The sequence below is a fragment of the Sus scrofa genome, chromosome 3, assembly GCF_000003025.6.
Source record: "Sus scrofa isolate TJ Tabasco breed Duroc chromosome 3, Sscrofa11.1, whole genome shotgun sequence".
Taxonomy (NCBI): Eukaryota; Metazoa; Chordata; class Mammalia; order Artiodactyla; family Suidae; genus Sus; species Sus scrofa.
This window is the reverse complement of record NC_010445.4, coordinates 3368802-3384175: the sequence shown is the minus strand read 5'-3', so window position 1 is coordinate 3384175 and position 15374 is coordinate 3368802. Positions and strand designations below refer to the sequence as shown.

The 15374-nt window shown below is 52.2% G+C and overlaps 1 long non-coding RNA gene across 3 annotated transcripts in view; it reads right to left on the bottom strand.

Moving 5' to 3' along the window:
- The window catches only part of LOC102158292, a 95723-nt gene extending 94117 nt beyond the window's left edge, over positions 1–1606 (bottom strand). For 2 of the 3 annotated variants that reach the window (XR_002342201.1, XR_002342200.1), the window contains exons 1-2: positions 1309–1606; positions 714–1007 (exon numbers count right to left, since the gene is read on the bottom strand). This is a non-coding gene — a long non-coding RNA (uncharacterized LOC102158292). The remainder of the gene's footprint in view (positions 1–713; positions 1008–1308) is intronic. The other variant, XR_002342199.1, reaches the window with a different exon arrangement.

Genomic DNA, 15374 nt, shown 5'->3' with positions numbered 1-15374 from the left:
CAGGTGCTAACAAGTGCATACACCTGCGTGTGCCAGACCTCCAACAAGCGGGAGAACCTTCCACCCCCGGTCATGCTCTCAGGCCCCTCCCCCGCCCATCCCCGTCTCCATCCGCCCTTCGAAGCAATGACTGATTTGCTTCGGCCACCATGGATTTGTTTTGCCTGTTCTGGAATTTCACATCCATGGAAGGCACTCGTATACAGTTTTCGGCGTGCAGCTTCTTTTGCTAGAAACACGGTCCTGAGAGTCACTGCTGCCACTGTGTATGTCCGTCTGTGATGTCTACTCACTGCGGCAGGATCAAGGGGACTGTGGTGGACCACAGACAGGCTGGGCAATTGACCATTTTCATTTGACCAAGGATTGTTCTGATCCTTTAGACTGTCTGGGGGCAGGGGGGATGGGGAGCTTGTGTCCTTCGAACCCACCACAAGCAAACTCGCTTTCGTCTGTGTTTATACAAGGATGCTTTGGTTAAGATCATGTTTGGGGAGAAAAAGAAGAGATTCCACACAATGTCATCTGAGAAACAAACTGGAACCATCAGGTCAGCGCATAGGTCATTCTCAGAACTAAGCACATACTCCAGCTAGAAACCATCTCACAGCCAAGATTTTGAGATTTTAGAAAGTCAACCAACAAATGTGTGGCCCCCCAAGAAGCACATCAGACTCAGTGTAAGATTCCCCAGACCTCAGGACAAGACTGACCTGCAGGAGCCACCTGATGGTGCATGATGCTTGTCCAGGACGTCACCGCTTGTCTCCAGTGAGCTGCACGCATCCTGCCCAGAGAGTTCACATCTTACAGAACATTCTGGAAGCCTGAGGGGCCTTCCCTGAGCCCTTGAGACAGGAAGGGGGAGGATGAGAGGTGGATGATGTGCAGTGTTCATGGCGGGCAGTGGTGAGGGCTGCAGAGAAACATTTTTGAGGCTTTCTGGGCAAATTTCTCTGCAGCTTGGAATCCTGGGTTAAGAACCAGCTTTGGAAGTTGACTGGCACCTGTGCAGAGAGGGACAAAAGGCGAGAGAAATTCAGAGTTCCACGGGGGTAGGGCAGCGGCCCAGGGCCTGGAGACACTGAGCTTCCTGGCCCCAGGAGAGGGGGCGCCTCCTGCAGGGCCAGAGTGAGGACCCAGGCTCACCCCATTCCCATGGGGCCCCGGCTGGGCACGATTTTAGGTTTTTGTCATGGCCACACCCCACTTCTGGACGCACATTTATATTAAGGATGTGCAATAGGGGATGACGATGAAGCATACAGAAACCACGGCTTCCGTAAGGGAGAAGCCCGTCCCTCTCACCGTGCAGTCCCGTGGCCGGCAGTCCTGGCTGTGTGAGGGCTCCGGGCTCCCCTCCATGGCGTCACCGGGGACCCAGGGTTCTTCCGTTCTGTTGCTCCCTCACCCCCTGGATGCTGGCCACAGCCAACACAGTGGACTTTGCTACCACGTCTGCTCTCTAGCCTTTTGGGAAGGAAAAAGGCCAACGACGGGAGCAGGTGGTTTGCCTTAGGCCTGAGTTGAGCAAAGCCCTCCTGCTCACATCCCATTGGTCCCTCGTGATCACATGACCACATAGACCCAAAAGGGAGGCTGGGAGTTGTAGTCCCCACGTGGGTAGCCTTGTGCCCGAGAGAATTTGAGACGACCCGCAGCTGTGCAGGGCGTCCTTGAACAAGGACAGAAGTTCATCAACCCCAGGCTGCTGTTTCTTCCTTCCCGCCAGAGTTAGGCTACTTCTCATCCATTTTTTTTTTAATTGAATGAAAGATTCTTTAAACTCTGTAGCGCCTTACAACTTTCAAGTTTCACCCACATGATTTCGTATAAAAGAACTCTTTTCCCTCCTACCTCTATTACCCTCCCCCTTTCTGGCCCCCACTGGTAGCCACTAGCTTGTTCTCTGCATCTGTGAGTCTGGGTTTTGTTTGTTTTATTCTAGTTTATTTTTTAGGTGCCACATATAAGTGATATACAGTATTTGTCTTTCTCTGACTTATTTCACTACGTGTAATACCCTCCAGGTCCATCCATGTTGCCGCAAATGGCAAAATTTCATTCTTTTTTTTTAGGGCTTATTGTTCCATTATACACACACTCTCACACACACACACACACACACACAATATACCACAGCTTCTTTATCTATTCATCTGTTAATAGACACTTAGGTTGCTTCCGTATCTTGGCAATTGTAAATAATGCTGCTATGAACATTGGGGTACATATAACTTTTTCAAATTATTTTTTTTTTAACATTTTTGTAAATACCCAAGAGTGGAAGTGCTGGGTCATATTTCTATCTTTAGTTTTGGGGGGATGTAAATTAGTGGCTGCACCAATTCGCATTCCCAATAGCAATGGGCAAGTGTTCCCTTTTTTCCATATCCTTGCCAACATTTCATTTGTCATTTGTGTTCTTTAGTTTTTTTTCTTATTTTTTTTGCTTTTTAGGGCCGCACCTGCAGCATATGGAGGTTCCCAGACTAGGGGTCGAATCAGAGCTAGAGCTGCTGGCCCATACCACAGCCACAGCCACGTGGGATCTGAGCCGCGTCTGAGACCTACACCACAGCTCACGGCAGCGCCCACTGAGCAAGGCCAGGGATCGAACCCACAACCTTGTGGTTCCTAGTCAGATGCGTTTCTGGCGCGCCACGGTAGGAACTCCTGTTATTTGTGTTCTTTTGGATGACGGCCATTCTGACAGTTGTAAGGAGGCATCTCACTGTGTTTTGTTTGTTTGTTTTTAAAGGGGGCCACACCGGTGGGATATGGCAGTTCCCAGGCTAGGGGTCGAATCAGAACTGCAGCTGCCGCCCTACACCACAGCCACAACAACCCTGGATCTGAGCTACATCTGTGACCAACACTGCAGTTCACAGACATGCCAGATCCTTAACCCACTGATCGAGGCCGGGGACTGAACCCAAGTCCTCATGGATACTAGCCAGGTTTGCTACTGCTGAGCCTCACTGTGGTTCTGGTTTTCACATCCCTGCTTCCCATGCATTCTTCATACCCCTGCCGCCTCTGCTTCTCTGAACCAAACCAGGTTCAAGGGAGCTCCCCCCACCGCCTCCCGCCTCAGCTCCCGTGCATGCTACTGCAGAGACCTCAGTGCAGCTGTGGGGGTTCAGGGTGAACCCCTCATCTTAGGGGTGCACTCTGCATTTTAAGAAGTGCGTTCTTCTGCTGCCACTGGTGTCCCCACTTCTCCACGCCTTCCCTCCTGTACAGACCTGCTCAAACCTGGCGCTTTATCATCTGTCCCTGTACTTTGAAGTCTGCAGACGATACCTCTTTTCTGGTTTCCTCTAAAACGGAGTTTATGGAGTTTAAATTCTCCTTGTTCCTTATGCATGATTTCCAGGAGGAGACGTAGAAAAATGTTCTTACGCAGCCACATTCACCCCGAAAGGCAATGGGACGGTTTAGGGAGTCGCCTTCTCCCGCTTAGGAGGAGCCAAGGACTTGGCCTCTTGGGATGTGGCAGTAGAAGGAAGGGATTTCTCTAGAAGACAAAGGGACTGTGGCAAGTAGCAATTTAGGCCAGTGACAGAAAATCAGCTTGATTGACAACGAGAGCAGATGAGGAAGAGAAACTGCATCTGGGTTAGTGTCTCTGGGCAAGTGGAAGCCAGGCTCCCCACGGAAACGGGCCCGGACGCACTTCTGAGGTAGGTAATGAACCTCCACAAAAAGGAAGAGCTCCAAGGAAATGAATGTGCAAGAGCCACCGAGTAAATGCAGAGAGGCATCTCGGTGGGCACAGGTGCTGCACTGCTGGGCATCGGAACTGTGGGACAGGAGTGAACGGAGCACGTGGTGCTGACAGAAGCGCTGTTGGGTCCGCAGGTCTGTCTCGGTCTGGGGTCTCCGGCCCAATAAAGACAGAGCTCAGCTCGCTTCACCCGCTTACGTGATGGTGGCCCACTGTCCTGAGGCTTCCCCAGAGGATCCAGTTTTGTTTTTCCCTTTTGAGGCAGATTCGTGGTCTCAGAGCCAGAACTGTGAGCATCTCAGAGTCTCCCCTCTCCCCACCTATGTCACCCATGGCCGGGTTAATTCTAGACGGTGTGCCCTGAGTTTGGAGAGATGAGGCAGCCTGGCTTTCTTCCAGGGAGGCCTGCATTCAGGGCCACCTTCGTAAGCCGGCCACCCGGCTGGGTGCTGATGACATGGCATTGTTCTGTGTTACAGGCAAACAACAAGCTCACAGGGCTTGAGGTCTTGTTTTAAGTCTGTAAGTTATAACCTGGTCGGGAACTAGAGTCGATACTGCTAACGGTATGCCTAAAATTCACATCCCCCTGCTTCCTTGGCTGGAGGGACTTGAGTTTAAGGCTGCAAGGCACCCAGCCCCAGGCGCTGATTTAAGATTATTTAAGACAATCATAGGAATCAGCTGTTTCTCAATTCTCCAGCCTCTCCTGAAGCCAGGGGCAGACATGTGATCCCATGCTGACTCCTGAATCCAAAGACTTCTACATGGACCTCTGGGATACCTTTTGCTTTTGTTTAAAAAGAAAAAAGAAAAAAGAAAGATGCAGCTAGCATGACTGTTCATGTTTCCTCCCTTTCCATTGCCTTGTTAGTGGAAGTGATTCTGGTGCTACTGCAGCCATTCTGTGACTCTGAGACAAAACAAACAAAAACAAACGAAACAGCCCCCAGGCTCAGTTGACACTATTAAAGCAGCTAACACAAAAACAGCAAAAGCTTACCTCCAGATTTAATTAATCCCCTTTTTATTTTGCTTTTTTTTTTTTTCTTTTAAGGGCTGTACCTGTGCACATGGAAGTTCCCAGGCTAGGGGTTGAATTGGAGCTATAGCTGCCAGCCATAGCCACAGCCACAGCAATGTGGGTTTCAAGCTGATTCTGTGATTTACACAACTCATGGCAACACTGGATCCTTAACCCACTGAGTGAGACAAGGGATCGAACTAGCATCCTCATGGATGTCAGTCAGGTTCGTTACTGCTGAGCCACAACAGGAACTCCATCCTCTCTTTTTAAAACCCATGTTATTCACATTTTCTCTTCTTTGCAGCCACGAGAATGCCTGATAAAGTTGCAGGGCAGAGCTGGAACGTTTTCAGAGCTACCTCCAAGATCCCGTGGTTTCCACTTTACTATGAAAGCTCCTTGACAAAAGACTCTGAAGCAGGTTCCTGAGATCTCACGGATTATGGCCAAAAACATCACGCAACAAGGTCAGGTGTAAGGATTCCCGAGCATGAGGCTCGGTCTCACTTGGCTGGGTAGAGAGTTACCTGAGTCCTTTCTGCCTGAGACTTAACCCAGACCCAACTTAGCCCCCAGACTGCTCTGCACAGAGCTTCTCACTCGAACAGTGGCTGCCGCCGAAAGAAAAGACCAGAAGCCCCTCGTCCCTCTGTCTCTCGTTGCCCTTTTCCACCCCCAGAGGCTGAACCCCAAGGTGAGAGGATCGGTAGGGAACCTGAGCCTGCGGCTGCCTCGCAGACCAAGGAGTCAGCCACTGTCTCGTCCCCTGCACCCAGGAGCCCCACGAGACGACGGGCGCTGCATCATTATCTTCCCCTTCGAAGTTCTGGATGGATCCCAGGTGGACAAGGTCGATGGGTAAACGATGAGAATGCTGAGTCTGTTTTTTTAAATTATTCAATGAATGTATTACATTTGTAGTTGTACAAGGATCATCGCAATCCAGTTTTATAGGACTTCCATCCTGCACCCCCGGCGCATCCCCCGCCCCCGAGAATGTTGAGTTTGATGACGAGACACCACCTGACCTCCCCTTTGGCGGCCGCGCTCTCACCCCACTCGGTTCACAAACCAACCACAGCGGGCGCCGGGAGCCTGACTTTCACAAAAAAAGTTATGGAAGTTACACACTCCATTGCAGGGATATTCAATTCTTTACGTTGTGTGATCTATTCTGTCTTTGGAAAACTTGGTAAAAAAGTAATTTTTTTCTCCCTGTACAATAGAGATGAATTCACTAGAACGTATCCAATATTAATTATAACAAACGGCAGTATAGTTGAGTGTGTAACCCTCGTGGCGCAGTGATTAACGAATCCGACGAGGAACCCTGGGGTTGCGGGTTCGATCCCTGGCCTCACTTGGTGGGTTAAGGATCTGGCATTGCCGTGAGCTGTGGTGTGGGTCGCAGATGCAGCTCGGATCCTGTGTTGCTGTGGCTGTGGTGTAGGCCGGTGGCTACAGCTCCGATTAGACCCCTAGCCTGGGAACCTCCATATGCCCCAGGTGTGGCCCTACAAAAGACAAAAAAAAAAAAAAAAAAAAAACCTTTTTGGTGATTCTGGCCTTTATTAGCAAGCCCAGCCTGCAGCTACCCTCCCCGAAGTTCAGCTCAGCCCCGCCAATGTGGACAGTGAGTCCGGGTCTCTGTGTGGGGCGGGAAGAGTACCAGTGGCTCAGGGGTGGTCCCCATGTGGGCAGGTGGGACACGTAACTTTAACGATGACCAGCAAATCTTCCAAGGCTGGGAATCGAGCGGGAGCTCATCTTCCCCAGGGGCCTGCCTTGTCCTGGGGGGATGCTTCGTGTCTCAGCTCCTGTCACCCCTGGGTGCTGCCCTGCTGTGAATGCAGCACCCATCATTAACAGGCCTTTGGAATTCCCTAGAAAATTCCTATTTTTCTTGTGGAGAACTACTGCTTCAGTGGCTACAAAACAAAGTACCCTCGACTTAGGGGTGTAGAAGAACCATCATTTTAGTTCGCTCTTGACTTTGGGGGACAAGAAGGCAGGGAAGGCTCCCAGATGCCCTCGTGTGTTGCCATCAGATGGTGGCGGATGCCCGTTGTCTGAGCACTGGTCTGGGATGGACATCCGAGATGGCACACCCACCCGGCTCGCCCACAGGCTGGTGGCCTTGCCAGCCTGGTGGAGTTCATCCTCACATGGCACCTGGGTTCCTCTAGATGCCTCCAGAGCAAGCGCCTGCAGAGAATGGGCTTCGTCTGCCCTGATCTTGGAGGTCACACGGCATGACTGCTGCTCGTCACGAAGGACTTACCAAGGTCAGCGTCGTTCTGACCGAAGGGACAAGCAGCAAAGGGTTCTAAGCAAGTCTTTTAAAGCCACCCGAGTCATCTGGAAGGACATCCTGCCAGAGAACCCTCAGAAAGCCAGCGTTCCGCCAGCCACCAGAATGGACCCAAAAGCACAGGTGCAATGAACTGTTGACCGGTGTTTGAGCAGCTTTCACCTCTTGGCTGATTAGAAGACAATGCATGTTAGTGGCAGAAGCTCTGGAAAGCAGAGAGAGGCTTGAAATCATGCCATCAATCATCTCAGCAGAGAGCAGCCAAAATTGAGCAGGGATTACAGTCCCCCCAAGATAAATTCAGATCGCGCTTGCAAGCAATGGAACAGGGTAAGGGCCAGACCAGACTTGAGGTCTTGGGGTGCACTGGCCTAGAGGGGCTTGTCGGACCTCCCAGAGGGGGCGATGTTTTTACTGAAACTGATAGGGATGGAGTAGGCACAGGTGGTTTTAGACGTCCCAGTAAAGGGCCACAGATAACGAGGGAAACTTAGGCGACACTGGCTTCAGGTCGCTGGGCAGAGGATGGGGTGGGGCCTGCATTCCCATTCGGACCAAGGAGTTTGAGGATCGCCCTTCTGCTGATTTGAATGCACACCTTACGTGACACCGAGGAGGAGCTGCTACTCCCGGAAAGGAGGAGGCGGGCCCTCCCGACCCCACGCCCCTTGGAAGATAAAACTGTAGCCCACTGGATCCTCGGCTCCTCAGGGCAGAGCTCCCACGCCCGCCCGCTTGCATCTCTCACAAGCGTCCTATCCTAATAAATCTGTTTCTTGCCTGTCACTTTGCCTCTCGCTGAATTCCTCCTGCACAGAGGCATGAAGAACCCGAACCTCAGTGAGTCCGGACGTCGGATGAGTGAAAACGTGGGTTCAAGTCCCACTGTGGGTTTTGGCCGGTTCGAGTCCCAGCATGTGACTTCAAGTCCCACTCTGTTACAGCTCCTTGCAGCTCATTTTCCCTCCCAAGATAACTTCAGATCTGTGTTCTGGCTAGGTTCAGGCCGTTACTACTGTCAGTTCCAAAACCAAAACGACAAAAGGCTTGGGGAGAGAGCAGGCCAGAAGAAAGCGAGAGCCAGTGCAAAGGACTGGGGATGGCTTTGGATGAGAAGGGGGTTGGTGAGCCTGGAGGGCACGGAATTTCAGGAAGAGGCATAAAATAAAACACAGTAGGTGTCAGCAAAGAGTCGGCTCGAGCCATCTGCCTTCGTAAGGAGGGTGAATTGGTTCCCAAGGGTGGGGTGGGTTTTATGCATCAGGGAGAAGGGATCTGATTATTTAAGAACGACTTCTCTGGGTGTATTCCTTTGCTAGGGCTGCTGTAACAAAATAGCACCCAGCGTGCATCTTTGTAACAGAAATGTCACCCCTCCCACTTCTGGAGGCGACATACCCTGATCCAGGTGGGGGCTGGGTGGCCTCCTTTTGAGGCTGAGGGCAGGTCTGTGCCAGGCTCTGCCTGAGCTGCTGGGGTTCTGCTGGCCATCTTGGGTGTTCCTGCGCAGCCATCACCTTGACGTCCACCTTCGTCCTCACACGGCTTCTCTCCGCGTGTGAACTGCGTCCAAATTTCCCCTTTTATAGGACACCAGCCACAGTGGATCCGGGCCCACTCTAATGACCTCATCTTAATCTGATCCTCTGCCAAAACCCTATTTGCAGAGGTCCGGTCGTGGCTCAGTGGAAATGAAATGTGACGCGTATCCATGGGGACACAGGTTCGATCCCTGGCCTAGCTCAGTGGGTTAAGGACCTGGCGTTGCTGTGAGTTGTGGGGTAGGTCGCAGACGCGTCTTGGACACACAGTCCATCCTTATCATTCATGGAGGCCCCATTTACAGGTTCGTCAACTCCTTAAAATTTATGGGTAACCCCCGAGTCAATACCTGCGGCACATTCATGGGGTCAGAAAACGGCCCTGGCCTTGGTGCCATCCCATGTTCCTAAACGCAGGATGCATGCATTGGGTGAGCTTCTTGCAGGTGTGAGATAAAGTGCGGTCAGCCACGGGTTCGGTGTTTGTGAATCAGCAATAGATGTGGATTAAATAAGGTGTCTTTAAACAGAGACACACACACTACGTTATGCATTGACCTGTTTACACCAAAGCTGAGGCTCCCTGGGGCGGTGTATGCCACCTGGGAGCAGTGAGGCCGTACCGGCTGAGGTTTTACAGACCATAAGTACGGGGAATGACGAGTCAGCTATAGACGCTTCCAGACTATGTCGGTAAGATGCTCTAAGGGAGAGTGTGATGGGGGAGGTGGGCCTCCAAAGGTGGAGACGGGATTATGAAAGGGGTGAAGGGCACGGCTCCATCCCCTGGGCTGCTTGCAGGTGGATTTCATCAGCCAGTCTTTCTCCAGGGCCATAGGCATCACGTGGCCTACGTCCCAGTCTCAGCAGGCTGGGTTCTCCTAATGGTTTCTGTTTTCTATCAATCACCACTGATGGAGGGCCTCTCTCGTGCCAGGCTGGAGATGGGCACAGCTTCATTTTCACATGGTTCCAAGCCGGGGGCACCACGCGGTATGCAGGTGGACCCAGTGCCTGACATTCTGGAGAAATGGAGACACCTGCCTTCTATTCTCATTCTCGGTGGGACACAAAATTTGTTTCTCTTTAAGTAAAGGGCTTTCTCGGGGAAGCTCCTTGTTTGAACTTCGCTCTTACTTTCCAGCACCTGAAGGCAGAGTCCTCTTTTCATAAGATGATCTGTACAGATTCCCAGAAGATAGAAGAGGCGGGTAGTGATTTCTGGAAGGGAGGGCCATTTTATTTATTTTATTTTTTAGGGCTGCACCCGTGGCATATGGAGGTTCCCAGGCTAGGGGTCCAATCAGAGCTGCTGCCGCCGGCCTACGCCACAGCCACAGCAATGCCAGATCTGAGCCACATCTGCGATCCTCACAACAGCTCACGGCAATGCAGGATCCTTAACCCATTGGGTGAGGCCAGGGATCGAACCCACAACCTCATGGTTCCTAGTCGGATTCGTTTCCACTGCGCCACGACAGTAACTCCATTCTGGAAGGGAGGGCCATTTTAAAACCAGGAGGGCATTTCACTAGGCAGGGAAGGGGAATAAAGAGCTTTATCCAGGAGTTCCCTTCGTGGCTCAGTGGTTAATGAATCCGACGAGGAACCATGAGGTTGCAGGTTCGATCCCTGGCCTCGCTCGGTGGGTTAAGGATCCAGCATTGCCGTAGCTGTGGTGAAGGTCGCAGACGTGGCTTGGATCCCGCGTTGCTGTGGCTGTAATGTAGGCCGTCGGCTACAGCTCCGATTCGACCCCTAGCCTGGGAACCTCCATATGCTGCGTGTGCGGCCCTAGAAAAGACAAAAAAAAAAAAAAAAAAAACCCAAAAAACAAAAAAACTTTATCCATACACTAACTCTGGGTTCTGAAGTCTGGAAAGAAAGGTCGGCCAAGCTCTCGCCATCACTCCCCCGCCCCGGAGCTGTGACTTGAGCACAGCCCTTGGCCGGGTGGAGGGGGCGGCGCTGAAAGGCGAATGGAAGGACCGCCCAATGCGGAGGAAGACAATTTTCTGTGATGGAAAAAAACGAGCTCCGTGTTTGCGCTCCGCACCCATCGGGAGACATCATTAACGTCCGAGGAGGACAGGACAGGTCACAGCAAACTGACTCAGCAGAAATCACCCCGCAGCGGGTTACTGACCTCAGCAGGGAGCGGGAAACCCATCAGGGAGGCCGGAGGCAGCCAGCGGATGCCCGCGCCTCCCAGCGCCACCTCCCTGCGCCGCGCTCGGGGTGAGCGATTGCTAATCTGCGCGCAATAAAGTAAGAACAGCGCATAAACAATACTCAGTGGCTTAAAAAATGGAGCCATTAGTGTAACTGCATATGCTCCGCTTCCTTCTCCTCCTGAAACCTATGAAAAATCCCTTCGCCAGGGCCAGTCAGGATCTACCCCACTTGCTCAAGCTGCGCCACTTATTATAGGTGACAGCCTAGTACTAAAGAGACGCTTAGGAATAAAACCCAGCCTGTAATCATGGGGCTGAGTAAGACTGCCCGGCGCTGGCAGCCTCGTATATCTGCTAAGCCTTCTTTCTGCAAAGGTTATGTCTCTGTTTCCTATTTAATGCTGTGCTGCGGGGTGGGGGTGGGGCCTGGCGGAGGAAATCTTTGTCCACCGTATCTGTGTCCCTTAGCGTCTTTTTTTTTTTTTCTTTTTTTGGCCACCCCCGCAGTGTATGGCGTTCCCAGGCCAGAGATCGGATCTGAGCTGCAGGTGCAACCGATGCCACAGGTGCGGCAACAAGAGAGGCTTAACCCGTTGTGCCGGGCGGGGATCGAACCTGGCATCCGGGTGCTCCTAAGAGGCCCCTGAGCGTTATGCCACAGCGGGCACTCCGTCAGCAGTCTTTAAACCAGCTTAATCTTGTCTCTGAGTTCCCGTTCTGCTTGGCCTGGGCGGGGCGGGGGCACACAAGAGGCGCCCATGCTCCTTCCTCTGGAAATGGAGCCTGGGGTTTGAGTTCCAGGCAGGGCTGCTTGGTTGAGGGGGTGAGAACCCTTCCGGTCTGGAAGTCTCTTGGCTGCCTCTCTGCCAGCTTCAGGGAAGCTGGGATTCAGGCTGAGATCCCCACCCCCGACGTCATGTGGCCATGGCCCGAGGTGGGGGCTCAGCTTGGGGCGTGAAGGTCCACACAGGCCCCCGCGGTTGGGGAACCGTGGCGCCTCCTCCACACGCCCAGGCATGGCTGCTTTTGCCTCTGAAACTCCCTTGGGCTCCATTTCCCCCAGAAATTCACTCCTCTCTTCAAACTATATTCTCCAGCAGCCAACGCTTCCAAAGGAAGCCAGCCAGAAGCAGCGAGGATCTGGCGAACATCTCCTGGCTCCCTCCCTGGACCAAAACTCAGGATGCTGAGAGCATCCACTAGGGAAGAAAACAGGCCCCGTAAATAGTCTTCTCTGATGTTTGGGACCCGTGCCTCCGGCCACGCAAGTTCTGCATTTCAGTGAGGTGAGCATGGCATCTCTGCTCTCCTGCTCCTGGGGGTTGCGAGGGCCCTCTTTCCTTCTTTCTTTCCTTCTTTTTTTCTTTTCTGGCTGCCTCATGGCATATGGAGTTCCCTGGCCAGGGATCAGATCTGAGCCACCGTTGCAACCTCTGCCACCACTGCGGCAACAGTGGATCCTTTTAAGCCACTGATCCAGGCTGGGGATCGAACCTGCATTCCAGCGCTCCCACGATGCTACTGATCCCGTTACGCTCCAGTGAGACCTTCAGCCAGATCAGCTCTTCATGAACCCACAGGGAGTATCATTCACACGCCTCTCATGCATGGGATTTATAATGGTTAACGCCTGTGTTGGGAGTGAGCTGTGCCACCAACTTTCTTCTCAATCGCGGAGCTCGGCATTTAAGCCTGCGGGCTGAGGTCATCCTTGGAGAACCCCAGCTGCAGAGATGAGACGAGTCCTAGACGATGCAGGCTACGGAATCTCTTTTCAAAGGGCGTCTCAAAAGTCATGCATTCATTTGTTCAACCTAGTCTGGGAGCGGTTAGAAATTTCACTGAACCTGAATAATACTTTCAAATAAAGCCAAAAATGAAGACATGCTTGGGGGCATACAATTTAGCTGGTAATGAAGCTGCCCTTTGTAAGGGGACGATGACACGGCTGACCCACCAGGAGGAGATGATGGGTTTACGTATCTTCCTGGTAAAAAGAATGGATTTGCACCCATGTGTCTTTCTCTTTGAGTTTTGCTTTCTCGAAACCAATTCGGGATCCAGGTGTGGATAGGCTGCAGGAACCCCTCACCCATACTGCATGGAATGATAAAGCCTGGACGGAACGCCTGGAGCCGCCACCAGAGGGCTTTGGAAAGAGAGCGGTAGCCGTCAGATCGGGGAAGAAGAGCAGCATTGGAAGTACCACCAAAGGAACAGTGGATTTACCCCTTTTCCTGTCAGTGTCCTCCGCGGAACGGAATGCAGCTGGAAACGCAGAAGTGAATCGTGCAGACAGAGTGCGTGCCCGGGGGGAGCTTCGAGTGCCAGCACAAAGACAAAGCAGGACCTCCTGACCCTCAGACGGAGAGGGGACATGTGTCCCCAGAGTCTCCTTTGCTCTCTTCCCTCTCATCCTCTCCAGCCTCTCACCCCGCAGCCCTCGGACCATCCCCGTGGCCAGCAAAGGGCGAGAGGAGAGCTTTCGCTCTGCTTTTGCCTGATGCCAGGATGCCCACGTTTGCAGCCAAGAGGGTTCATGGGCAAGGCAGCCGAGGGAGAAGTCAGAACAGGTCTCAGATCCGCCTCCCCGCAGGCCAGGGCTGCGGTATGTATGGGGTGAAGAAGAAAGCCTGGGGCACACGGGGAGAGGGGGCGGCAAAACTGTGCTCAGGGGCCTTCTGCGCAGGCGTTAACGGAGCCTCGGGCCTCTGCAGGACGTAAGGGTGGCGTTTTCGGCCCTCTGACATCAAAAGGTCACCCAGGAACTGGCGCGTGCCCAGGTTGGGCGGGGTGGTCCTACCGAGGCCCCACCGACTCCGCTGCAACCAGACACAGCTGACTCCACGGTCCTGGACGACAACCCAGTGACACCTTCTTGTTTAGGCTCCTGCTGCTGGAGGACGAGGATGCGGACATGCGCAGTGAGGACCTTAACGGGGGAAGGCGGGGGTGGGGGTGGGGCGGGGGGGGGATGGATGGATCTGGCTACTGATCACCCTCCCTCCTCCTCCCTCTGCGTTCATGGAGGTGTGATCCTAAAAGGAGGGACCAACCAGGTTTGTTTTGTTTGTTTTTTGTCTTTTTAGGGACACACCTGTGGCATGTGGAGGGTCCCAGACTAGGGGATGAATCAGAGCTACTACGGCTGCTGGCCTATACCAGAGCCACAGCAATGCGGGATCCGAGCCGTGTCTGCGACCTACACCACAGCTCACAGCAACACCGGATCCTGAACCCACCGAGCAAGGCCAGGGATCGAACCTGCAACCCCGTGTATACTAGTTGGGTTCACGGACCACTGAGCCATGACGGGAACTCGCAACCAGGTTTTTTTTTCCTCTGTTCTCCCCACTTTAATCCAGAAGCAGGAGTGCCCAGCAGACCCCTGTGGCTGAAGCCTTAAGCCGTGGACAGAGGCCCTACAAGCAGGGAGATGGAGGAGCCAGGAAAGTGATCCCATTAGATTGTCTGTGAATCCCAAGCTCCCCTCAGGGTCTGGGTGTGTCCTAATCAGCACATCAAAAAACACAAGAAGCGAACTGGTGGATAAACCACCTTCTAGCCCCAGACGGACCACAGGGGGCACACATCCAGGACAGGTGAGGTGAAGCCCACAGTGAGGGCTTTGAAAGTGGACCTGGCATTGCAGCCGTGGCCCCCTGAACAAGCAGCTTAAGCCTAATGAGGTTGGGTGACTTGTTAGAATAAATTGGAAATCGATTCTGATAGGCTAAGATGTAAGTCCATGAGAAACCAATAAGAAAATAACTTAGAAATCAGGCAAACATTTTGCAAAGGAATCAGGATATTATTTTTGAAGAGAGTCAATGCAGAAAAAGGAGGGAGGAAGAAAGGAGTGCAGTGGAACCAAAATACAGGAGATCTTAAAAAACAAAAATCAAAATGGTTACTCCTAGGATAATAATGCTGTTACTGGACGAAGCAATCCCATCAAAAGGCAGAGTCTGTTGGCTTGATGAAAAAAAGCCCCACTACGTAGTCATAAAAAAGAATGAAATGATGCACAGCCGCATGGATGGACCTAGAAAGCATCACACCATGTGAAAGACGTCAGAAAGACAAATACCCCATGACAGCTTGGTGTGGAATCTAAACTATGACACAAATGCACACGCATCTACAAAACCGAAGCAGGCTCACAGGCAGCGAGAACAGACTTGTGGCTGCTGAGGAGGGGTGGGGAGGGATGGAGCGGGAGCTGGGATTAGCAGAGGCAAACTATCATAAGCAGTGTGAGCAAACAGGTCCTCCTGTATAGCACAGGGAAACAGAGTCAATATCCTGCACTAAACAATAATGGAAAAGAAAAAAATGAAAACCAACCAAAAAGCCCCCTGCCCCCCGTATTCTCTATGGGAGACATAGTCCAAACTCAAAGATATGCGCAGAATGAGAATTAAAGGATAGAAATAGTAACAGCAAAGCACAAGAGCTGGTGTGGCTCTACTAAAAGACCAAATGGACTTTAAATCCCAAAATGTTTCTGAAGACAGAGAGGGACCCTGTATAACAATAAAATGATTAACCCATCAGAAAGATAGATAACTTTATAAACCTCGATGCTCCT